The sequence below is a fragment of the Danio aesculapii genome, chromosome 21 (assembly GCF_903798145.1).
Source record: "Danio aesculapii chromosome 21, fDanAes4.1, whole genome shotgun sequence".
In the NCBI taxonomy this organism is placed as follows: domain Eukaryota; kingdom Metazoa; phylum Chordata; class Actinopteri; order Cypriniformes; family Danionidae; genus Danio; species Danio aesculapii.
The window spans coordinates 44,849,372-44,875,936 of record NC_079455.1 but is presented as its reverse complement, the minus strand read 5'-3'; the positions used below and the strand labels follow the sequence as shown (position 1 = coordinate 44,875,936).

At 33.6% G+C, this 26,565-nt stretch overlaps 1 protein-coding gene across 5 annotated transcripts in view; it reads left to right on the top strand.

The window, feature by feature from the left end:
* The first annotated feature begins 257 nt into the window (after nucleotides 1-257).
* LOC130214777 (cingulin-like protein 1) overlaps nucleotides 258-26,565 on the top strand; it is a 74,571-nt gene continuing 48,263 nt past the window's right edge. For all 5 annotated transcript variants that reach the window (XR_008835634.1, XR_008835632.1, XR_008835633.1 and 2 more), the window contains exon 1: nucleotides 258-346. The gene's annotated coding sequence lies outside the window, so the exon portion shown is untranslated. The remainder of the gene's footprint in view (nucleotides 347-26,565) is intronic.

The following is a 26,565-nucleotide window of genomic DNA, read 5'->3' as shown; positions in this document are numbered from 1 at the left end:
TTATCTCCTGAAGGGCTGGACACGAGCGGATAAAAATAAACGGAAATAAAAATTCCTCGAATGTTTTGGGATGAAATGAGCCACAGCATATTTCCAAATAAGGCAAGGATCCGGAGAACAGCAGATTCACCACAGCCAAAACTGCACAGGAGATTTATTATGAGTATTTCTCAACGCGGCGGAGGGGCGTAGTCTAGACCCGGGGCGTGCCGCTGACTCCGCCCACACGCGCACAGGTGACCGCGCCCACGTGTGAAAGTTACAGCGCTGAAACTTTCAGCAGGTCATACACACCTGAGACACGCGGACGAGAAGGAGAGCAGTCGGTTTCTGATCCACAACAAAGGTAAAGCTCTTTATTTCACTCGCACTGCATTCAAATATCAATTATTGAACAGGTCTTTCTCTAAACGCGCTGTTTTGATCGCTCAAACTGCGCATGCGCTGAAATCTCGGTGGCTATTAATATAGGTAAAGCTGGTTTTATAGTCACATATTGGTTCATTTTTTTAGTAGTGACAGCTTGAGACACGATTTCTATATTATTTACCACTACTTTGAATTTTGGGTCCGAATTAGCGTGTAAATATGACTTCAAAACAATATTAGCACTATTTAATGATGAACATGTTGTACTTTGCTAGTTATTAGCCGCTAATATTTATGACTATTTGCAACTGTGCTCTTTTGTAAATATAATATTAAGCAGAAAGTCCAAATGTGATGGTTAAAAGCCAACTTAATAACCCCCAATAGGCTTCTATATGAAATGTGACCCACTGCTGCTAATGATGTTTCAAGTTTTGTCTGTTTACATTAGAAACAGTGGCATAATGTGGGAAAAATAGACGAGTTTTAATTAAAAATCTGCTGTGATGTACATAAAACATGAAGGAATCAGAAAATTGCTATGAACTATGAACATGTAGCATGTTTCGATTAAGTTATATATGCATGTAGCATGTTCATTTCAGTTAAGTGGCTTGTTGTATAATGGTTTATGACCTTAATATAGTACTACTTTAATATCAATCAAAATGGTATTGGATAACCTTACAAACAAATCTCAGGTTAATCAATATAGTTTTGATGTATTAAACAGATCGATATATATCATGTTGATTATTTTGTACAGTCGTTTATATATTTATTATTATATTTGAGCATTTTGAACATGTCTTTCATGATAATCTTTAAAGGATTGTGTTGTAATAATTAAAATAAAGTGGTATATGAATAAAGTACTAAATAAAATGGGGAAATCAGCAGAAAGTTGCACTAATTCTTTTTAAAAATGTTATGTCTTGTGGTGTATTTGTTACGGTCTCTAATATAAATACGACTCGTGAACCAAAGACAATTTAATATAAATAAACAACGGCCAAAGTGCTCCTGCTAAATTATTTATGAACATAACATAACTAGCAATCTAAAATGACAAGAGATGGGGAGCCCAACAACATAATAAATAACAACCAAACAAACCTAAAGCAAATTGGAGCTCCCCACTCCAAACAAATATCAAGTGGAAAGCATAAAGGAGAACACAACAATAAATCCGTCACTGTGGTGGCGTGGAGGAATGAGGGATCGTGAGAAGATCGTTCGCTTCCGTCTGTTTTAAAGGCCTGACGCCACCAAATCAACCAATAGAAAAGTAAAAAAAGGGAAAAAAGACAAACAATTGCAAGTAATAATTAAGGGCAGGAGTGAACGCCACACACAACAGTGTTTATTACTATAGTTGCGCTATAGCACTTTGAATACATGATTGCAATCTTTGAATTGTAAATATCATGGTGTAAATATATAGTACATGTCAATTATTAACTACTAAATAATTACAGCACAATCGAAGACTAAATGATATTATTTTATGCAGTCTTTTGAGAATTTTTTATTACTATTAGAGTATTGAACATGTTTTTCATGATAATCTTTAAAGGATTGTGTTGTAATAATTAAAATACAGTGATACATGAGTAAAGTACTATAAAATATATCAAAATCAGCAGAAAGTTGCACTAATTTTTTTAAATGTTAAGTCCTGTGGTGTATAACTATATTTGCACTATAGCAGTTTGAATATTTGATTGCAATCTTTGTATTGTAAATATCATGGTGTGTGTATATATATATATATATATATATATATATATATATATATATATATATATATATATAGATATATAGATAGATAGATAGATAGATAGATAGATAGATAGATAGATAGATAGATAGATAGATAGATAGATAGATAGATAGATAGATAGATAGTACATGTCAATTGTGAACTACTAAACAACTACAGCACGATCGAAGACAAGATTATATTATTTTCTACAGAATTTTGAGTGTTTGTTTATTATTATTTGTGCATTTTGATCATTTATTTCATGGTAATATTTAAAGGATTGTGTTGTAATCATTCAAATGCAGTGGTAAATGAATATAGTACCATAATATATTAAAATCAGCATAAAATTGCACTAATTTGTTTCCGTGCTGTGGTGTATTACAATATTTGCTCTATAGCATTTTGAATTTTTGATTGCAATCTTTGAATTGTAAATATTATGGTGTAAATATATAGTACATGTCAATTATGAACTACGGAACGATTGAAGACCAAATTATATATATATGTATTTATTGTATCTATTTATATTAATTATATTTGTTTATTTATTTGATACTTTTCAAGTGCTGTTTAACAGAGTTTACTATTATTTAATATTATTATTATATTTATTATTATTATTATTATTATTATTATTATTATTATTATTATAGTTTGAATATTTAATATAATAATAATAATAATTATTATTATTATTATGTTTAACTTTAATATAAGAAAGTCTTTTTTTTTTGTTTGGCTGCATTAAGTTTTTACTCTATTTTATTTTTATAATTTTTTTTAAACCCAATTAGCTTATTTAATCACACTTTAATCTGAAATCTACATTAGTATCTTGCAAAATAACTTATAAAATATTATGCACTGTTATCATGTCAAAAACAATAGAAATTATTAGTTATTATTCATAAAACTCTTGAATATTATCTCCATTAAACATATCATAATTAATAATACCATACTCTTATTATTGATCACAGTGTGTGTGTGTAATTTGATCTGGCGCTGGAGTGTGTGTGTGTGTGAAGTGTCAACATCAGACCTGTCAAACAGCATCTGCTGGTAATCATTAAATAAAAAATAAAGTCAAGGTGACAGTGCGGCCTCTATCAGCTCCTTTACTACGCCGGTGTTAATTGTTTTGAGGAATGTGATCCGCCCGATTGAACAGTGTGTGTGTGAAAGTGTGTATTCAGAAGCGCAGACGCAGAGACTCAAACCTGCAGAACTAGACCACAGTATTGATGTGTGTTGGGTGTTCACACACACACACACACACGCCACAATAGCAACAGGAGCGGCTCTTTTGTGCACGGATAATTGGAAGAAAGCAGAAAAATGCTGTTTTTTTGCATGGCTGACTCACTGTTTTTATGTCAGGAATCAGTTGTATTGATCACGGAAATCACAATCTTTAGAGGCCTCGAGTTGAGCATCCCCTGGTGGAAATGGAGAAAGAAAATAATTAGTGTAACTGCTGTTCATAGTGTATTTCAACTAGAGATATTAAGGGCCGGATCATGCAGCCAGCGCAAGAGGTGTTTGGCGTGATTTGGTGCAATTTTCAGACCAGCGCAACTGTAATTTTCCCGTTTTGCACCACGTTGTTTAAATAGTAAATCCATTTGTGCTGTTCTGTAGACTCATGAGTGTGCTGGTCTATAAAGGAGGTGTGTTAAGGCGCATTGTTGGTGTGTTGCTGTTTAGAGGAACTGAAATAGACCACACCATTGACCAACTAAAAGCTGCTCTGAAGTCTAGCAGAGCTTGTTGGTTACACGCCTGTGCAGGTCCAAACACTTACACACTGCTAAATACACACAGGATGAACAGCAACACACAAATATCTTTACAGATGAAAACAATTAAAGGATTAAAATGATCCAGAAATGATTATTCTCTACATCAATATAAACACCACTGCCTCCATGCCTTCTTCACCTCGGGGGGCTTTTTCAGTTTATTCATGATAATCTGCTTCTGTATAATGTTATTATTATCAGCAGTATTATTGATTATCTGTATATTTATATTAGTTTTAATAAACACAAGTGTAGATTTGTCCATCTGTGGGGTTTTGGAGACGTCTGCATCACCATATGGGGCATCAGAACAGGACGTGTGTTTGGATATAACTCAGTGTTTTGACCACACTTCATTATTATTGTTCATTTATTCCTTTGCTGGAGATTAGAACTGAATTTAGAAATAGTTTTGACACAAATCTTTGAGCTTAACAAAGGAAATTAAATATGTGGGGTGATGGATGTGTTCAGTGGAGTGAGTTTCCACTGTTTCCTTACTCCACCAAAGTAAAGGAGTAAAGAGCAAAAGTAAAGTAAAGAGAAAGTAAAGAGGCTGAATGGAGGAGGCTCGTTCTTTATCCTCGCGCTGCAGATGCTCTGTTTAACTGATTTCTCATTAGTGAAGCGTTCTGTTTTTACACTTACAAAGTCTGACATGTAAATAGCAAATGCACCATGGAGCGACGCAACTGACTCTTAAAGGGAATGAGAGACGAGACTCTGATTGGTTTAATGCAGGTTATGCTCAAAACACACCCAGAACTCATTAAGAGAATAAGCACAACCCTGTTAGACCATGCACCGGGGCGCAGAGCATATTTACTTAGTCAACATGAAAATCAAGTGCTATAAATAAAAATATTAATTATATAAACAAACATGTAAAGCATATGAGTGTTTCTAATGAAATGTCTGGTGCATTTGGACAGGAGGAGTGTGTGCTACAGGTGGTTGTCAAGCCCACTCACCTGCATGGAGCACACTCATGCATCATACCGTTATGTGGTGCATTGTGTACATCCAGTTTTGTCTGTTTACATTAAAAATATATATATTATTTAAATTTGTATGGTTAGTTTTCATGTTTTTTGTAAAAAGCTAATTTATTTTATTAATATTTCTTTTTTTTTTCAAATAGTGATATTATTAAGATCATTATTATTGTCTTGATTTAGGAGTGAACTGTTTTTTTCATTCAGTGAATGATGCGAAACACAAAAACAGTGCCGTTTTTCATAGTTGATGTCTTTAATTCCTTCAGTCATGATCTCATACTGAGGATGAATGAGTTAAATGCGTCATTAAGACTGAGATTATAGTTTGTTACACAATGATTTACAGCGTTTGACTCATGATGTTCTCAGCGCTGCATGACGGATCAGTACATGTGTGTGTTCTGCCGGTTTGGACTTTATGTTTCTTATAAGATAAGACATGTGATTTTGGTATCTGCTTTAAATTACATTACACTTTTGGTCATTTATTTTTAGCTGTACATGTTACTGTGTACTTTATGTGGAGTTTGCATGTTCTCCCCGTGTTGGTGTGGGTTTCCCCCACAGTCCAAACACATGCGCTATAGGTGAACTGATGAACTATTTGGCCGTAGTGTGTGTGTTGGTTGCAGATGGAAGGGCATCCGCTATGTAAAACATTTGCTGGAATAGTTGGCAGTTCATTCCACTGTGGTGACCCCTGATAAATAACGGATTAAGCCGAATGAATGAATGAAGTAGTAAACTATTTATTTACACTTTATCTTGGGTTTGATTGTTAGTTTCCTGTTCTCTGGAGTCAATATTGGGTTTTTTAAAATCAGTAATAAATAGGGGTGAAACGGATGATGGTTGATCGCAACCCACGGTTTGGAAAACATTTAGGCTTTCCTGTAAAATATAATGATGACAGAAGTTGTGGTGGGTTATTCAGGATGTGGTGGGTTTCTTAGGTTATTAAAGGTGGTTTCTGCCACTACTTGTTTAGCCTGCATCAGTGCATTCAGTGTGAGCTGCACAATTGATCAATTAAAAGATCGGGATCTCAACACCCACGCAACATAAATTACAAATGATGGTGATTTGCATATGTTTAGTAATCCTTCCAATCGCTGCATTTAAATCTGAATACGCAAAAATCAAGAAAAAGTTAATTTTTTGAGAGTTGAAGTATAATAACACAGAAGTACTGGGAGAACAGTCTATAGTTTAGATAAAACCACTGATGTTTATGGTAAAGATTAAAATCACCATCATTTGCATTTAACTTGGTGCTGAAAACTGAAAGTTTTAGGCAGCAATTACATTATCTAACCTATAGGTGGCGACAACCAGCCATCAAAAATACACCACTGAATAATTCTTCAGAAATGATCATCTAGCAATGAAACATGAAGTTTGAATGAATATTTGAGTGAATAACTGAATAATTTATTGAAAATTGGACTAAATATTAATATGGGTTGTACTTATTATAATGTTAGATTTAACCGTAATAACAGTGAACTTTTCACAGGAATTAATATTTTACACTTTAATTTTATTCATCTTATTTTTAATATAATAAATATTTAAAATAAAATTACAGGTTTTAATTATGTTTGTTAAAACTAAAGTGTCTTGCAATACTTTTATTTTGTAATAAATGGAAAGCAAATTAGATTTGTCTCCTCCTCTTTTTGTCTGATTTGAAAAATGGTCCGATCCGTGACTGAAAAAACATTGTGTTATCCTAACCGTGTGATTTGTGATCCGTTACACTACCAGTAATAAAATATTATTTTAGTATCTTAAATATTCATCAAATTTTATTGTTTTTGTTTTTAATTTCACGAAAACTCAGAGATATTATTTCCTTGTGAACCAAAATTAAAGTTTTTATTAACTCATTAAGACAATTAATATGCATTTTTAATTTCACAAACCTACATTATTTCTTTAAGTATTGTAGTAGATATTAAAGTGCTCCGTATCTTCCAGCTTTGTTTTTAAACGCATGAAAATGAACAAAGCATCCATTCATTTGATCTGATAACGTCCCATATTGTTTATTTTTTCTCTGTTAAATTCCTCTATAATGCGTCCATTCTCCTGCCTGCCAGAGCGTGTTTTCTGTGATCTGATCTTTATGCATATGAGCTTATAGATCGCCTGTATCTTTAAGAAACCCTGCTCAAACAGAGTTAATGCAGATCATGTGCAGTTCAGACATGCCGCATCCGCTTCTTGACTCTTCATCAGGTGTTTGGACAAGGTTTGTTGTCTCAGCCGATGAGAAACTGATGTTAGATGTCAGGAATGTGCTTTATGTGAGTATGATATCAGCTATGAACAGACGCCTTCATAACTTTCACTGTACACCCTGTCATTTTGCCGTTGATTAAACCACCCATGTTGTTGCCATGGCGACCATCAAAAAGAATCCTCTGACTCATGTTGAAAGTGTTACAATTGTTACAATGTAACATTCCGTTTCCCGCCGTCTACAATAGAGGATAAAACTGTCTGTCGTACACCTGTTATTAATCAGATGACGCGGAACGCTCTCTCTCTGTGTGTGTGTGTGTGTGTGGACTCACTCAGGAATTGCAGGTACATTTCAAGCATGTTCCATTTATTTTTCTTAAGCTGGAGTGATATAGAACAAATGTATAATATATATTAAACTGAATTTATTATTAATGTAAAATAATGCTAAATGCTTAAATGTATAGGGGATATTTGGTTTGGCTACTAATTGTTTTTAAAATGTAACTGTTACGGGTTGACCGTGACAGGGTTTACAGTAGCGGAGTCGACAGTAGTGGAATCCACCGTAACGTAGATGACAGTAACAGTTGACAGTAACGAAGATGACCGAAATGGAGATGACAGTGACAGTTGACGGAAATGACAGTAACTAGTCAAGAGTGTTGATTAACGATTGACCGTAGCGGAGTTGACCGTAGTGGAGTTGACCATAAAGGAGTTGACTGTAGCAGAGTTGACAATAGCAGTTGACAGTAACAGAGTTGACCGTAGTGGAGGTGACAGTAACAGTTGACCGTAACGGAGATGACGGTAACTGAGTTGACAGTAGCAGAGATGACAATAACAGTTGACTATAGCTGAGTTGACAATAGCAGTTGACAGTAACAGAGTTGACCGTAGTGGAGGTGACAGTAACAGTTGACCGTAACGGAGATGACGGTAACTGAGTTGACAGTAGCAGAGATGACCATAACAGTTGACAGCAACGGAGTTGACAGTAACAGAGTTGACCGTAACGGAGTTGACCGTAGTGGAGGTGACGGTAACAGTTGACCATAACTGAGTCGATGGTAACGAAGATGACGGTAACGGAGTTGACCTTAACGGAGATGACGGTAACGCAGTTGATCATAATGGAGATGACAGTAACAGAATTGACAGTAACAGAGATGACAATAACAGTTGACCATAGTGGAGTTGACAATGACTAACAGAGATGACCGTAATGGAGTTGACAGTAACAAAGATGGCTGTAATGGAGTTGACAGTAACAGAGATACTTAACAGTTGACAGAAGTGGAGTTGACAATAATGGAGATGACAGTAACTGAGTCCTCCATAAATGAGATGACAGTAACAGTTGACAGTAATGGAGATGACAATAACAGTTGACAGAGATGACAGTAACTAGTCAACAGAGTTGATTAATGGTTGACCGTAATGGAGTTGACTGCAGCAGAGATGACAATAGCAGTTTACCGTAGTGGACGTAACAGTAATGGAGATGACCGTGACATTCGACAGTAACGGAGTCAATTGTAACGGAGTCAGCGCTAAAGGAGTTGACCAAAACGGAGATGACTGTAACAGAGTGGACAATAGTGGAGTTGACGGTAACGTAGATGACAGTTACTTCTCAACAGAGTTGACCTACAGTTGACAGTAGTGGACTCGATAATAATGAAGTTGACTGTAATGGAATTGACTGTAATGGCCTTGACAGTAACTGAGATGACTGTAGTTGAGATGACAATAACAGTTTACAGTAGCAGAGTTGACAATAACAGAGTTGACCATAACGGAGATGACAATAGCGGAGTTGACAGTAAGGGAGATGACAGTAACGGATTACAGTAACAGTATTGACAGTAACAGAGTTAACCATAACGGAGATGACAATAGCGGAGTTGACAGTAACAGAGATGACCGTAACGGATTACAGTAACAGTATTGACAGTAACGGAGTTAACCATAACGGAGATGACAATAGCGGAGTTGACAGTAAAAGAGATGACAGTAATGTTTGACAGTAATGGAGTTGACAACATAGATTACCGTAACGGAGATGACCATAACAGAGATGACCGTAACTAAGATGACAGTAACAGAGATTATCGTAACGGAGATGACAGTAACGGAGATGACAGCAACAGAGTTGTAAATAACAGTTCACCATTGCTGAGTTGACCATTACAGAGTTGACCGTAGAGATGACAATAGTGGAGATGACCGTAACAAAGTTGAAGGTAGCAGAGTTGTCTGTAACAGAGGAAACAAACAAAAAAAATTTGATTCTAATTGAAGCTGACTCTATGATTCAGGAGTTAGAGTCAGTTAAAAATAGGCATAGTGGGAGTCTTTAAGTTCCCATTTACAAGACAAGATGTGCCTAAATACACATACACATAAGTTTTTGTTTTTAAAAAATAATAGAAGGTTTATATTGACGATGAAATGTACATGCAATTTTCGAGTCCCACGTGTGCAGAAGCACTGTGAAAGTGTGTGTTTTGTTTGTCATGCGAGTTTGCTGTGCATGTGAGGAATGTGCTGAAGTATGTTCAGAATGAAGGTGTTGCTCATGAACACACAAACACCCAGAATAAAGACTCTGAAGAGTTTGACATTCTGCGCTCGTCATCCTTGTTTCTCATGCACTGCAGGATATGGTGTTATTTTAACTCTTTTTGCATGAGATTTGAAGCACATTTGGATTTCTGGAAGTTCTAACTTATAATGCTAGCATGATTTTATGCATATGCATTTATGGCCAAAACATGCATTATATAGAAATGGAAGATAAAGAATGTATAATAAAGTAATAAAGTTATGTACGAAATGAATGATATCATTTGTATTTAGCATTTTCAAAAGGTTTAGTTGAGTTTTCTCTTACTTTAAGTATCATTTTAATTTAGCACAGTATACCACATTGCTTTGACAGCTGGCTGAAATATGTGTGGTGTTATAAATTGTATTTCGTTTCAGCTGGGGTTGTTTTTAACTGCTAATAACACTGTGCTGTGCATCATGTTAGGGAGGTTTTTCCTCTCTATATCCAGCATGTACAGCAGTGTGTTTATTTAGTGTATTTGCTCATTGCGGTGTAATCAGACGCCTGGTTTTCACTGCGCTGGAGTCAGAAGAAGATCATAATAATAATATTTGTATTCATAATTGTATGCCTGTTTTGTATAAAAACTTTAATTGAAAAAAAATATTTATATGCATTTATTTTGTACTCTGTAGAGGAGATTACTATTTTACAATAACAATATTTGTAACCAAATTCTTTGATGAAAAATACTTTAAAAAATATTAAAACTCAATGTTGAATATTTTGATAAAAATAATTCAAGTTTATTTATTTATATATTATTTTGTTTGTGTATTTATTAAATTATTTATTCATTTATCTATTTACTTATCTATTTGTTTATTATTTTTTTGTCTGTGTATTTATATCTATTTTTTTGTTTGTTTATTTATTTATTATTTTTTGTTTGTGTATTTATTTATTATATTAATTAATTGTTTTTGTGTAATTATTTATTATATTAAGTAATATTTTTGTTTGTGTATTTATTTGTTTTTTTATACTTATTTATTATTTTTTGTTTGGGTATTTTTATTTATCATTTTTATTATTTTATTTTGTGAATTTGTTAATTTTTGTACATTTTCTTTGTGTATTTATTTATTTATGTGTGCATTTATTTATGATTTTATTTTGTATATTTATGCATTTATTTATTTATTTATTTATTATTTTCTTAGTGCTTTTATTTATTATTATTATTTTTTTATTTAGTTTGTTTATTTATTTATTTTTATTTGTGAATTTGTTTTAGTATATTAAATAATTATTTATTTTTTGTTTATTTTATTTATTTATTATATTATTTAAATATTTTTGCTTGTGTATTTGTTCACTAATTATATTTATTAATTAACTATTTATCTTTGTTTGTGTAATTATTGTTTTTTTGTTTATTTAGTTTGTGTTGTTTATTTATTATTTTCTTTGTGCATTTATTTATTAATATTTTGTTTGTGTATTTATTTCATTATTTGATGTGTGCATTTATGTATTTATTATTTGTTTGTGCATTCATTTATTTATTATTTATGTATTTTCTTTATTTTTTTGTATTTATATTTTTATCTTTTGTTTATGCATTTATTCATTTATTATTTTTGTTTATTTATTTATTCAGTTATTTATTTACAATGCACTTTTTTTGGATAAAAATATCGTTATATTAATAGTGCACTCTTTATCTTTACTTGTTTTGTCAGTGTTTTTGCAGTGTGTGTTGTGTTTGTTTATATGATTGTGCAGTTTCTGCAGCTGGAGTCTCTCTGGATCTCTGAATGTTAAATGTGGTTCAGTTCTTCATTTCCTTCATGTCAGTGTACGATTCGCCCTCGGCTGTTTGCATCAAATAATGGTTTTCAGCACCACACCTTCACCATCAGCTCAACTGTTTAATACTGAGAGTGTGCGTGTGCTCGAGTGTGTGCGTGAGTGTGAGTGGTCAGTATGATTGAGTGTATGAGTGTACTGTATGCATGTGTGTGTGTGTATGTAGTGCATGTATGTTTGTGTATATACTGGATGCATGCATGTGTCAGTGTGTGTGTTGTATGTACGTCCACGTGTTTGAGGGTGTGTTTTGGATACAGTATGCTTAGTATATTTGTGTATGTATGTATGTGTGTGTGTGTGTATATATGTACTCTATGTATATGTCTGTGTTGTATGCGTGTGTGTTAGTATGATGTATGTATGCGCATGCATTTGAGAGTGTGTGTTTGTATATGCTTTGTGCTTGTGTGTATGCATGCATGTGTGTGTGTGTGCGTGTGTGTGTGTGTGTGTGTGCTGTATGTATGTGCATGTGTTTGAGTGTGTGTGTGTTTGTATATACCTGTATGTGTGTGTGTTCAGTAAATGTGTGTTTTCTGTGTAGTATGAGTGTGTAGAATGAGTGGGAATTGTTTGTGCGTGTGTGTGTGTGTGTCAGTCATCTGTCAGTCTGTTGTTTCTCCTTCATTATGCTCTTATTTGCATGTGTCGTCGGTTGCCTGTTATTTTTCCTCCCTGAAGGTTCGACGCTCGTCTTGAAAACACAAGATTTGGCAACCGCCCAATATTTGGTCACCAATTATTTTTTCCTGATTGGGCTTCTGTCTCCGTCACAATTAAGCTGCACATCAAGACTAATTGGCCTGGAGTTTGCTGGTGTTTTTTTAAAGAGTAACTAAAGTTTGCATGAGGAGTGTGTGTGTGTGTGTGTGTGTGTGTGTGTGTGTTTAGTTCAGTGACTGTCAGATTCATCAGTAAATCCGCTCTACATAACTCTGAGATGACGTTGTTCATGTTTATTCAGGCCTCAATTTAAGATTTCTGCATTATAATTGCAATTTCATATATATTATTTCATCAGGGGTAGCCACGGCGGCATGAACCGCCAACTATTCCAGTATATGTTTGATGCAGCGGATCCCATTCCAGCCGCAACACAATACTGGGAAACATCCATACATACTCATTCACACACACACACACACACACACACACACATACTGTACACACACTCATACACCACGGCCATTTTAGTTCATCAATTCCCCTATAGCGCATGTGTTTGGACTTGTGGGGGAAACCGGAGCACCCGGAGGAAACCAACACCAACACGGGGAGAACATGCAAACTCCACACAGAAATGCCTGCTGACCCAGCAGGGACGCGAACCAGCGACCTTCTTGCTGTGAGGCTACAGTGCTAACCACTGAGCCACCATGTCACCCTTCAAATGATTAATAATTTTCTAATAAGTATGAAAGGCAGATAGATGTGGATAGATAGATGTGTGGATGGATGGATGGATGGATGGATGGTTGAAATAAAAGTATCATAGACAGGTGGATGGGTGGATGGATATATGTGTGGATGGATGGATGGTTGGCATGAAAGTATGACAGAAAAATGAATGGGTGGATGAACAGATGGATGAATGGGTGGATGGACGGAATGAAAGACAGATGGAGGTGATAGACAGATGGAGGTGTGGATGTATGGATGGATGAATGAATGTGTGGATGGATAGATTGAAAGTATGATAATCAGAATGATGGTTGGAATGAAAGTATGATAGACGGACGGACGGATGGATGGATGGATGAATAGGTGGATGGATGGAATGAATGTATGATAGACGGATAGGTGGACGGATAGACAGGTGGATTGATGTATGGAAAGAAAGTATGATAAACAGAATAATGGATGGATGAATGGATCTATTGATGGATGGATGGATGGATGGAAAGTATGATAAACAGTATGCTGGATGGATGGAAAGTATGATAAAAAGATTGATGGATGGACGGATGGATGGGTGGTTGGAATGAAAGTATCATAGACAGGTGGATGGATATATGTGTGGATGGATGGATGGTTGGAATGAAAGTGATAGAAAAATGAATGGGTGTTTGAACAGATGGATGAATGGGTGGATGGAGGGGATGAAAATATGATAGACAGATGGAGGTGTGAATGTATGGATGGATGGATGGATAGATTGAAAGTATGATAATCAGAATGATGGATGGATGGTTGGTTGGAATGAAAGTATGATTGATGGATGGATGAATAGGTGGATGGATGGAATGAATGTATGATAGACAGATGAATGGGTGGATGGATAGACAGGTGGATGGATGAATGGATGGATGGAAAGAAAGTATGATAAACAGAATAATGGATGGATGGATGGATGGATGGATGGATGGATGGATGGATGGAAAGTATGATAAACAGAATGATGGATGGATAGAAAGTATGATAAACAGAATGATGGATGGATGGGTTGTTGGAATGAAAGTATCATAGACAGGTGGATGGGTGGATGGATATATGTGTGGATGGATTGATGGTTGGAATGAAAGTGATAGAAAAATGAATGGGTGGATGGACGGAATGAAAATATGATAGACAGATGGAGATGTGGATGTATGGATGGATGGATGAATGTGTGGATGGAGGGGATGAAAATATGATAGACAGATGGAGGTGTGGATGTATGGATGGATGGATGAATGTGTGGATGATGGATAGATTGAAAGTATGATAATCAGAATGATGGGTGAATGGATGATGGATGGAATGAAAGTATGATAGACGGATGGATGGATGAATAGGTGGATGGATGGAATGAATGTATGATAGACAAATGGATGGGTGGATGGATAGACAGGTGGATGGATGGATGGATGGATGGATGGAAAGAAACTATGATAAACAGAATAATGGATGGATGGATGGATGGAAAGTATGATAAACAGAATGATGGATGGATGGATAGATGTGTGGATGGATGGATGGATGAATGGATGGAAAGTGTGATAAACAGAATGCAGGTTGGATGGATGTGTGGATGGATGGATGGAACGAAAGTATGATAAACAGAATGATGGATGGATGTGTGGATGGATGGATGGAACGAAAGTATGTTAAACAGAATGATGGATGGATGTGTGGATGGATGGATGGAACGAAAGTATGTTAAACAGAATGATGGATGGATAGCTGGATGTGTGCAAATGGGGTTGATTGGATGGAATGAATGTATGAAAGTATGATAGACAGAAGGATGATGGGTGGATGGATGGATAGAATGAAAGTATGATAGATAGATTGATGGATAGATGGATAGGTGGATGTGTGGCATATGTTTTACACAGTGGATGCAACCCAGTACTGGGAAACACCCATACACACTCGTTTACACACACACACACACTTTGGTTCATCAATTTAGTTTATTAATTCTCCTATAGCGCATGTGTTTGGACTGTAGGGGAAACCGGAGCACCCGGAGGAAACCCACACCAACACGGGGAGAACATGCAAACTCCACACAGAAATGCCAACTGGCCCAGCCGCGACAGTGCTAACCACTGAGCCACTTTGCCGCCCCAACATATGCATTCATGCTTACAGAATTCATGACTGCATAAATCCATGCCCAAACGTCTGAACAGGAGTGTGTGTTTCGATCCTGATGAAGAATCTGAGCTATGCAGAGCTTTGAGTTTTGAGTTTCTCCTCCGTCTAGACGTCTGCGTGTGTGTTATTGTGTGTGTGCTGTGCATTGAGTTGCAGCATGCATGTGTGTTGTGTGTGTGCAGTGAGCTGTGTGAGTGTGTTGTTGTGTGTAATCCGGCTGTGGACAGATCTGTGCTCTGCATCCGCTGCTGGATTAATGCTCTGTCTGTAATCAGGGCTGTATTATGGGCTGTGATGGAGCACAAGTGGTCAGAGCAGCTCTTCACATGTGAATCAATGAATGGATGAATGAATGGATGAGTTTATCCAGCTGCACCGCTGAGATTCACCCTGTACATCTGCTAGCCCTCCACACACACACACACACACACACACTGACTTTTACACACATACAAACTTTTGTGTTTACTTTTTATGTTTTGTTTTGTATTTAATGGTGGGGTGTCCATTCATTCATTCATTCACACTGGTTCACATTGATTGATTGATTGATTGATTGATTGATTGACTGATTCATACATACATTCACTCTGGTCTACATTCATTTATTCATGCTTTCATTCACTCTTGTTCAAATACCTTCATTGAATTGTTGAATCATTGAATGATTGATTGATTCATTCATTCATTGATTTGTTGATTGGCTCATTCATTCATTTTTTTGATTGATCCATTCATTCTGGTTCACATTCATTTATTGATTCACTCTGGTGCACATTCATTCATTCGTTCACCCATTCATACTTTCATTCATTCACTCTTGTTTACATGCCTTAATTAAATGATTGATTGATTGATTCATTCATTCATTTATTGATTTGTTGATTAATTAGCTGATTCAGTCATTCTTTGATTGATTGATTAATTTATTCATTCTTTGATTGATCCATTAATTCTGGTTCACTTTCATTCATTTATTGATTCACTCTGGTGCACATTCATTCGTTCGTTCATTTATTCACTCTTCCATTCACTCTTGTTCAAATACCCTAACTGAATTGTTGATTCATTGATTGATTGATTCATTGATTTATTCACTCTTTGATAGACTCATTGATTTATTCATTCTTTGATTGATCCATTAATTCTGGTTCACATTCATTTATTGATTCACTCTGGTGCACATTCATTCCTTCATTCATTCATTCATTCAGTCACTCTTGTTCACATACCTTCTTTGCATTGTTAATTCATTGAATGATTGATTGATTCATTGAATGATGGACAGATTGATTGAATGATTCATTTTCATTCTGGTTCACATTCATTCATTTATTGATTCACTCTGGTGCACATTCATTTATTCATACTTTCATTCATTCATTCATTCATTCATTCATTCATTCATTCATTCATTCACATTTACATTTATTCAGTCATTCACTCTTGTTCACATACCCTCATTGAATTGATTCATTGAATGATAGATTTATTGATTGATTGATTGATTGATTCTGGTTCACATTTATTCCTTCATTCATTCAGTCACTCTTGTTCACATACCTTCTTTGCATTGTTAATTCATTGAATGATTGATTGATTCATTGAATGATGGACAGATTGATTGATTGATTCATTTTCATTCTGGTTCACATTCATTCATTTATTGATTCACTCTGGTGCACATTCATTCGTTCATTCATTTATTCACTCTTCCACTCACTCTTGTTCAAATACCCTAACTGAATTGTTGATTCATTGATTGATTCATTCATTCATTTGTTGATTGATTCATTGATTTATTCACTCTTTGATTGACTCATTGATTTATTCATTCTTTGATTGATCCATTCATTCTGGTTCACATTCATTTATTGATTTACTCTGGTGCACATTCATTCCTTCATTCATTCATTCATTCAGTCACTCTTGTTCACATACCTTCTTTGCATTGTTAATTCATTGAATAATTGATTGATTCATTGAATGATGGACAAATTGATTGATTGATTGATTCATTTATTCATTCTGGTTCACATTCATTCATTTATTGATTCACTCTGGTGCTCATTCATTCATTCATTCATTCACACTTGCATTTATTCAGTCATTCACTCTTGTTCACATACCCTCATTGAATTGTTGATTCATTGAATGATAGATTTATTGATTGATTGATTGATTCTGGTTCACATTTATTCAGTTAATGATTCACTCTGGTGCACATTCATTCATTCATATGTTCATTCATACTTCGATTTATTCATTCATTCACTGTTGTTCACATACCTCCATTGAATTGTTCATTCATTGAATGACTGATTGATTTAATTTTATTAAATCTGGTTCACATTCATTCATTCACTCATTCATTCATACTTTCATTTATGCATTTATTCACTCTTGTTCGGATACCTTTATATAATTGTACATTCATTGAATGATTGATTGATTTAATTTATTAAATCTGGTTCTCATTCATTCATTCATTCATTCAGTCATACTTTCATTTATGCATTCATTCACTCTTGTTCACATACCTTCATTGAGATGTTCTTTCATTGAATGATTGATTGATTTAATTTAATTAAATCTGGTTCTCATTCATTCATTCATTTAGTTATACTTTCATTCATTCATTCATTCAGTCATACTTTCATTGTTGCATTCATTCACTCTTGTTCAAATACCTTTATATAATTGTTCATTCATTAAATGATTGATTGATTTAATTTGATTAAATCTGGTTCACATTCATTCATTCATTTATACTTATGCATTCATTCATTCTTGTTCAAATACCTTTATATAATTGTTTATTCATTAAATGATTGATTCACTCATTTGTTGATTCAATTGATTGATTGCTTGATTTCACTTTAATAATCCCAGAGTGAAATGAATTTGTCCAAGCGGCACACAGAATCACATTAGCACAATAGCATTTTAAATATACTGAAAACAACACTTAAATAAGGTATAAAAAAAGTACAGTGCAACCTAATGCTCAGGTCTAGAAGCTACATGCATATCATATAGCCTTATAGCTTCAGGGAGTAAGGATTTACTGTAATGCTCGTGTGTGTGTGTGTGTGTGCGCGCACTTTACTGAGTGTAACTGAGCGTCTTCCGTCTCCTAGCAACCAGAGTCAGGGAGTGTCTGGAATTTGTCCACGAGTGACTTTTACTGTGGAATTCCTCCAGAATGAGTCACGTAGTCATGGCAACAACAGACAATGATGGACGTCAGCCAATCAGAAGCCAGAGATCCAGGAGGAGTTTCAGTGTCTTCGGGTTCAGCTCAGGCTTTATTCCTCCATATATCAGTGATATTGACAGATTCTAGTGCCCTAGGTAGACGGCATGTGTGAGCGTCATAATCATTACTGGGTTCCTGTGAAAGTGTGGCTTTAACTTTAACCCTAAAGCGGCTCATTTAATGGAAACGCTCAAAGTCTAAAGGTCAAAGGTCACTGACAGACATTCACCTTTGTCTCCAGTGCTGCATAACTGAGCGATCACTGATTAGATTGTGCTTTATTTGATGTTTTTTTGTATTGTATTGGTTTTTATGTAGTTATATAAATATTTAATTATTTATAATAGTTATAATAATATGATTTATAATAGTTAATTTCATTATTTTATGTTATTTGTTGTGTTTGTTGTTTTATTTGTTGCTTTATTTTATTTAGTATTAGGATTGTTACATTTTAATTCTTTCTAATGTCTTTATGTTTTTTGTCTGTTTTACTGTTTTAAGATATTATTTATATCTTAAATTTGATTTAATTCTTTTTAGGTTATTATTTTTAGTTATTTTTTAAGTTTTTATTTTATGCATTATATAATTTTATAATGAATGTATGTTGATTTTATATATATATATATATATATATATATATATATATATATATATATTAGATGAAAATTTAAACTAGAATAATAAATCAAAACTAATTTAAAATATAAAAAGAATCTTAAAATAATAAAATATCTAACTTAAAATATTAATATAAATGTTAAAAAAAATTAATGTATATATAAATATACATGTCCATTTTTAATTGTTATAATAATTATTATATTAATTAATTTTAAAACAATTCTCTAATTATTAATTTCATTTATTCATTTTCTTTTCGGCTTAGTCCCTTTATTACTCTGGGGTTGCCACAGCAGAATGAACCACCAACTTGTCCAGAATATGTTTTACGCAATAGATGCCCTTCCAGCTCCAAACACCCATACCTTCCCATTTACACACACACACACACACACTCATACACTACGGACAATTTAGCCTACCCAATTCCCCTATAAGCGTATGTGGTTGGACTGTGGGGGAAACCGGAGGAAACCCACGCCAACACGGGGAGAACATGCAAACTCCACACAGAAACGACAACTGACTCAAATCAGCGACCTTCTTGCTGTGAGGCGATTGTGCTACCCACTGCACCACCATGATGCCCCTAATATATATTAATATATATATATATATATATATATATATATATATATATATATATATATATATATATATATATATATAAGATGGAAATGAAAACTAAAATAATAAATTAAAGCAAATTTAAGATATAATAATATCCTAAAATAAATCAAAATAACTTAAAATATTTATATAAATATAAAAAACTATTAATATTTTATATATAGATATACATATACATTTTTAATTGTTATAATATTATATTGTTATGTTTTTTTCTTTGTAATTATTCATGTCACTTTTATTTTTGTCTTTTATAATATACTTTTATATTATTTATTTAGTAAATATATTTTCATTTTATTAAATTTCATTAATTATTATTAAATATTTTATTATATATTTATTTCAGTTCATTTCATTATTTTATTTTCCTGTTTCGTCAAATTTTTTTTGAGCGACACGGTGGCTCAGTGGTTAGCACTGTGGCCTCACAGCAAGAAGGTCGCTGGTTTGAGTCCCGGCTGCGTCACTTGGCGTTTCTGTGTGGAGTTTGCATGTTCTCCCCGTGTTGGTGTGGGTTTCCTCCAGGTGCTCCGGTTTCCCCCACAGTCCAAACGCATGTGCTATAGGGGAATTGATGAACTAAATTGGCCTTAGTGTATGAGTGTGTATGGGTGTTTCCAAGTACTGGGTTGCAGCTAGAAGGGCATCCGCTGTGTAAAACATATACTGGATAAGTTGGCGGTTCATTACGCTGTGGCGACCCCTGATTAATAAAGGGGCCGAAAAGAAAATGAATTAATGTTATTTGTTGCGTTTGTCTCCATTTTATTTAGTATTAATTATTATATGAAATTAATTCTTCGTAATTTTATTTTTTGTCTGTTTTATTATTTTAAGAAATTATTGTGGGAAAGTGGGTAGAGCTGTCGCCTCACAGCAAGAAGGTTGCTGGTTCGAGTTTTTATATTATTTATTTACTAAATATATTTCCATTTTTTTAATTTGGTTAATTTTATACGCACACACACACACACACACACACACGCACGCACGCACGCACGCACGCACGCACGCACGCACGCGCGCGCGCACGCACGCACGCACACACACACGTTTGTTTTTAGATTTTTGTTTTGTTTTTATTCTGTGTTATGGTGCAGTCAGATCAGTTATGCATGTAGACTCGTCCTCCAGATATACAGCAGCAGCAGCAGCAGCACATGTCAGTACAGCAGGACAGAACATCTGAACACATTTATCAGCTCTGGACTGCAGTAATAAACCAGAGCTGCTTTTATCTAGAGCCTGTTTGACCCTGATGGAGATTACTGTACATTGCACCACCTTTACGAGGAAGTGTGTGTGTGTGTGTGTGTGTGAGAGAGAGTGAGTGTGTTTTGTAACTATGAGCCCTTCACCTCTTAAAATTTACAGAGCAATTTTTAAAACAACCGCACCCAAACACACACACACCCTGCTGTAGGAGAAGGTGTGTATAAGTGTGTGTGTGTGTGTGTGTGTGCAGTTCAGTGTCACGCCCAAGCACACACCCTGTTCCCATCATGCCTTTCACCCAGATGCCACAGAGCCGCGTCACACAGACTTTGCACACATGTGGAGTTGTGATGTAAGACTGGCTTCAGGACACACACACACGCTGCCGTTTCACAATCTGTGCAGTTCTCACACTCATCACACACTGATGATCAAACCTGTTTTTGGAAAATGATCATCAGTTTTCTTGATTTGTTTTTTTAATTGATGATCTGAGCCAACCAGGGCTTCATTTGGGGACATTCGGGAACAGAACGGAACAGTATGTGCTGGTTTTTACCCAGTGGGAGGAGTTACAGGAGGGAGGGGCTTCTCGTTCTAGAGAGCGTTTGATTGGATGGAAATCTGTTCAGTGCAGGATGATGTCATTGTTTTATGAGACAATTTATCTATCTATCTATCTATCTATCTATCTATCTATCTATCTATCTATCTATCTATCTATCTATCTATCTATCTATCTATCTATCTATCTATCTATCTATCTATCTATCTATCTATCTTTCTATCGTTCTCTCTATCTATCGTTCTATCTATCGTTCTATCTATCTATCTATCTATCTATCTATCTATCTATCTATCTATCTATCTATCTATCTATCTATCTATCTATCTATCGTTCTATCGCTCTATCGTTCTATCGTTCTATCTATCTATCGTTCTATCATTCCATCTATCGTTCTATCTATCTATCTATCTATCTATCTATCTATCTATCTATCTATCTATCTTTCTATCTATCTATCTTTCTATCGTTCTCTCTATCTATCGTTCTATCTATCGTTCTATCGTTCTATCTATCGTTCTATCTATCTATCTATCTATCTATCTATCTATCTATCTATCTATCTATCTATCTATCTATCGTTCTATCGTTCTATCGCTCTATCGTTCTATCTATCTATCATTCTATCATTCCATCTATCGTTCTATCTATCTATCATTCTATCTATCTATCTATCTATCTATCTATCTGTCTGTCTGTCTGTCTGTCTGTCTGTCTGTCTGTCTGTCTGTCTGTCTATCTATCTATCGATCTATCTATCGTTCTATCGATCTATCTATCTTTCTATCTTTCTATCTTTCTATCTATCGTTCTATCTATCTATCATTCTATCCATCTATCATTCTATCCGTCTGTCTATGTGTCTATCTATCCGTCTGTCTATTTGTCCTTCTATCCACCTGTCTATCCATCTGTCCATCCATCCGTATATCTATCCGTATATCTATGTATCTATCTATCTGTCCGTCCGTCCGTTCTATCTATCATTCTATTGTTCTATCATTCTATTGTAATAATATATTATCAAGTGTTTTTCTATGCATAAATTATAATAAATTACAAGCAAAAGTAAATAAATAAATAAACAGTGCTTTATGGTTCTCTGTGGAGTCTAACAATATTCAAGTACAGAAATTAAACAATCAAGTGTAAAATAACATGGTCATCATTGTATAAATAATAAAAAGAAAGAATAATATCTTCATTGATTACATTTTAATTAATTATTTAATCCTGCGATGTGACTATTGCGATAATGAGCCCGTGTGTTTATTGATGTGTGTGGGTGTTCGTTGTGTGTATTTGATGTGTGTCTTTGTATGTATGTATATATATATATATATATATATATATATATATATATATATATATATATATATATATATATATATATATATATATATATATATATATATATATATATATATATATATATATATATATATATATATATGTATAGGTGTGTATGTATGTGTATATATATGTGTATGTATGTGTATATATATATATATATATATATATATATATATATATATAAAACGTGTGTGTGTGTGTGTGTGTGTGTGCGCTCAATATTTCATTGTGAGATAATGTGTGTGTTAACCTTTGTGAATGAGTGTGAAAAGCAGATACTATTGAAAGCGTTTTACATTCAGTCACAAACACTCACTTTCTCCTGTTGTGTGATCAATCAAGCAGAACACACACACACACACACACACACACACACACACACACAGCAACCAACCCAAACACTGTTGCCAGCTAAAAACAGTAAAGTTTAACCAGTGTTTGCCTCAACATGAGCGTCTGTTCGTCTGTGTGTGTAAGTCAGACTCATTCACAGTTTTCTTTATCAAATCATTCAAGATTACTTTCCGTTCTCATTTATTTTCCTTCATTTGCTTCACTGCAGTTCAACACCTCAAGGCTTTTCTTTCAAGAAAAATTATTTAGTTTATTTTTTTATGTATTTCTTATTAATTCCTGTGCTTGTTTTCATGTTTTATTCGTACAATATTTTAATAATCAAGTTAATATTTTTAAAGAAATACTTTGTTTTGTTGTCTATTTATTCCTTTATTATTTCTTAATTAATTTTGCTTGCTTTTATGCATTAAAAAATCTTTATGTTTTTATTAATTAGTTTTTTACCTTTTTGTTGTTGTTTATTTTTATTCTCTTGTTTCTTATTCATTTTTTCTGCTTGTTTTTGTTCGTTTTATTGTTTTTGAATGTTTTGATTCATTTTTCTTGCTTTCATGCTTCAAAATAATCTTTGTTTTTAATTGTTTGGTTTTAAATTTTTTTTATATTTTTGTTGTTGTTTACTTTTATTCTCTTATTTTTTATTCATTTTTTCTCACGTATATTCGTGTGTTTTAGTGTTTTTGAACGTTTTGATTCATTTTTCTTGCTTTCATGCATTAAAAAAGTCTTTGTTTTTATTTATTTTGGTTTTATTTAAATTTTTTTGTTGTTTATTTTTATTCGCTTATTTCTTATTTATTTTTCCATTTTTATCCATTTTATTATTTTTGAATGTTTTAATTCATTTTTCTTGCTTTCATGTATTAAAGTTTTTGTTTTTAGTTATTAAGTTTTATTTAAACTAAAATATATATATTTTTGTTGTATATTTTCTTTCGCTTATTTTTTGTGCATTTTGTCATATTTTAAATGTTTTAATTTATTTTTCTTGCTTTCATACATTAAAAGTCTTTGTTTTTTTGTAATTATTTGGTTTTACTTAAAACAATTTAATCTTTTTGTTGTTGTTTACTTTGATTCGCTTATTTCCTATTTTTTTCTCACTTATTTTTGTGCATTTTATTATTTTTGAATGTTTTAACTTATTTTGCTTGCTTGTTTTTAAAGTTCTTTATGGTTTTAGTTATTTACATTTTTTTATCTTTTTGTTGTTTATTTTTATTCGCTTCTCATTAATTTTTTTCACCCATTTTTGTTCATTGTATTAGTTTTGAATTTTGCATTTTACATGCTTTCATGCATTAAAAAAGTCTTTTTTTTAATTATTTGGTTTTATTTAAAACCGTTTTATAGTTGTTTTTATTCACTTATTTCTTGTTTGTTTTTCTCACTCATTTTCGTGCATTTTATTTTTCCATGTTGATTCATTTTGCATGCTTTCATGTATTTAAAGAATTGTTGTTTACTCTTATTTGCATTTTATTTTAATTTATTTTAATTTAAATGCTTATTTTGTTGCTTATTTTTATTTATTTATTTGGCTTGTTTTTGTGTATTTTTTTGCAACCGTTTTCTTTAGGGTTTTTTTAATTATTTGTTCTTTATTTCAATATTTTTTTAAAGAAAATCTTACTTTAGTTGTTTATTTAAATTTGAATGTATTTTTATTTATAAGTGTCTTTTATTTTTGTCTAATTAATATGACACATTGATTCCAGATTTAGTTTGCACTTTCCCATGATACTCCTGTCATCACATATACATTATATATATATCATATAATAATAGTGTATTATATATAGTGCATATGTTTGTTGCTCGTTTTTCAAGTCCACTATGAATTATGTCAGAAAATCTGCTGGATTACTGTGGATTTCTCTCCTGAATTAGTTTTTTGTTGTCGTTTCATTCTCACAGACTGCATTATGATGATGATGATGATGATGATGATGTCATGGTTTTATGTTTCCCACAGTGCACTGGGATTGGCCATGGCGTATCCCATACTTTCAGTTATAAATGTGCTTGTTTTTCTTATTTAATCCAGTTTAAGGACTCAGGAAGGAGCTCTAAATATGGCTGATGTCTCAAAACACTGCGCAGAGTTTATGAGAACATGTAAATCAGTTTCCTGATCGCTGGAATGTAAAGTGCATTAACCCAAAACAGTTATTTCAAGGAAAGTTTTGTTTCTGGAATGCACGGCTTGATTTAGATCGCTTGCAGAACCTGAATGTTCACATAACCAGATATAAGTATTTTTAGAACTAGATGTTTTGAATGTTTAGCTAATAACATTAGCATTTACAAAACAAAGCATGCTTGGAACATTTATTTGAGCTGCTATGTGGAGCGGAACGGTGAAAACCTCATTCATTTTTACACTGTGAAAACAATGACTGATCAACTTTGAAACTTTTAATACGATAACCGATCAACTTTTAATACAATAAGTGATCCATTTACAACTTTTAATGTAATTACTGATCAACTTTGAGTGAGTTGTTCATAGATTGTTCCAGTAGTTCAACTCATTTTTAGAATAATAATGTTTAACAGTAAAAGTCATGATAAAAACTACATTACCCATAATGCTGTGCAATCCAGCCACCAATCAGAGAGCAGAATGCATTAGATCTTTAGGCCCGTCAACTTGTATATCGCCCACTTAATTTTTTTTGTTAAATAATAAGATTTAATAGTAAAAGTCATGCTAAAAACTACATTACCCATGATGCTGTGCAATAAAGCTACCAATCAGAGAGCAGAATGCACTAGATCTTTACACCCGCCCACTTATTTATTACCCACTAATCTATCTTTTTAAAACGCTCATGTTTAATAGTGAAATTCATGCTAAAACTACATTACCCATGATGCTGTGCAATAAAGCTACCAATCAGAGAGCAGAATGCACTAGATCTTTACACCCGCCCACTTATTGATCACCCACATATCTATCTTTTTAAAACGCTCATGTTTAATAGTGAAATTCATGCTAAAACTACATTACCCATGATGCTGTGCAATAAAGCTACCAATCAGAGAGCAGAATGCACTAGATCTTTACACCCGCCCACTTATTTATTACCCACTAATCTATCTTTTTAAAACGCTCATGTTTAATAGTGAAATTCATGCTAAAACTACATTACCCATGATGCTGTGCAATAAATCTACCAATCAGAACGCACTAAATCTTTAACTTCGCGCACTTACATAAAGCACTGCAAATTATATAATCAGCCTCGCTATGTTCTCAATTCACATAGAAACTACATTACCCATGATGCTGTGCAACCAAGCGATGAATCAGAAAACAATAGATCTTTAACTCCGCCCAATTACATAATGC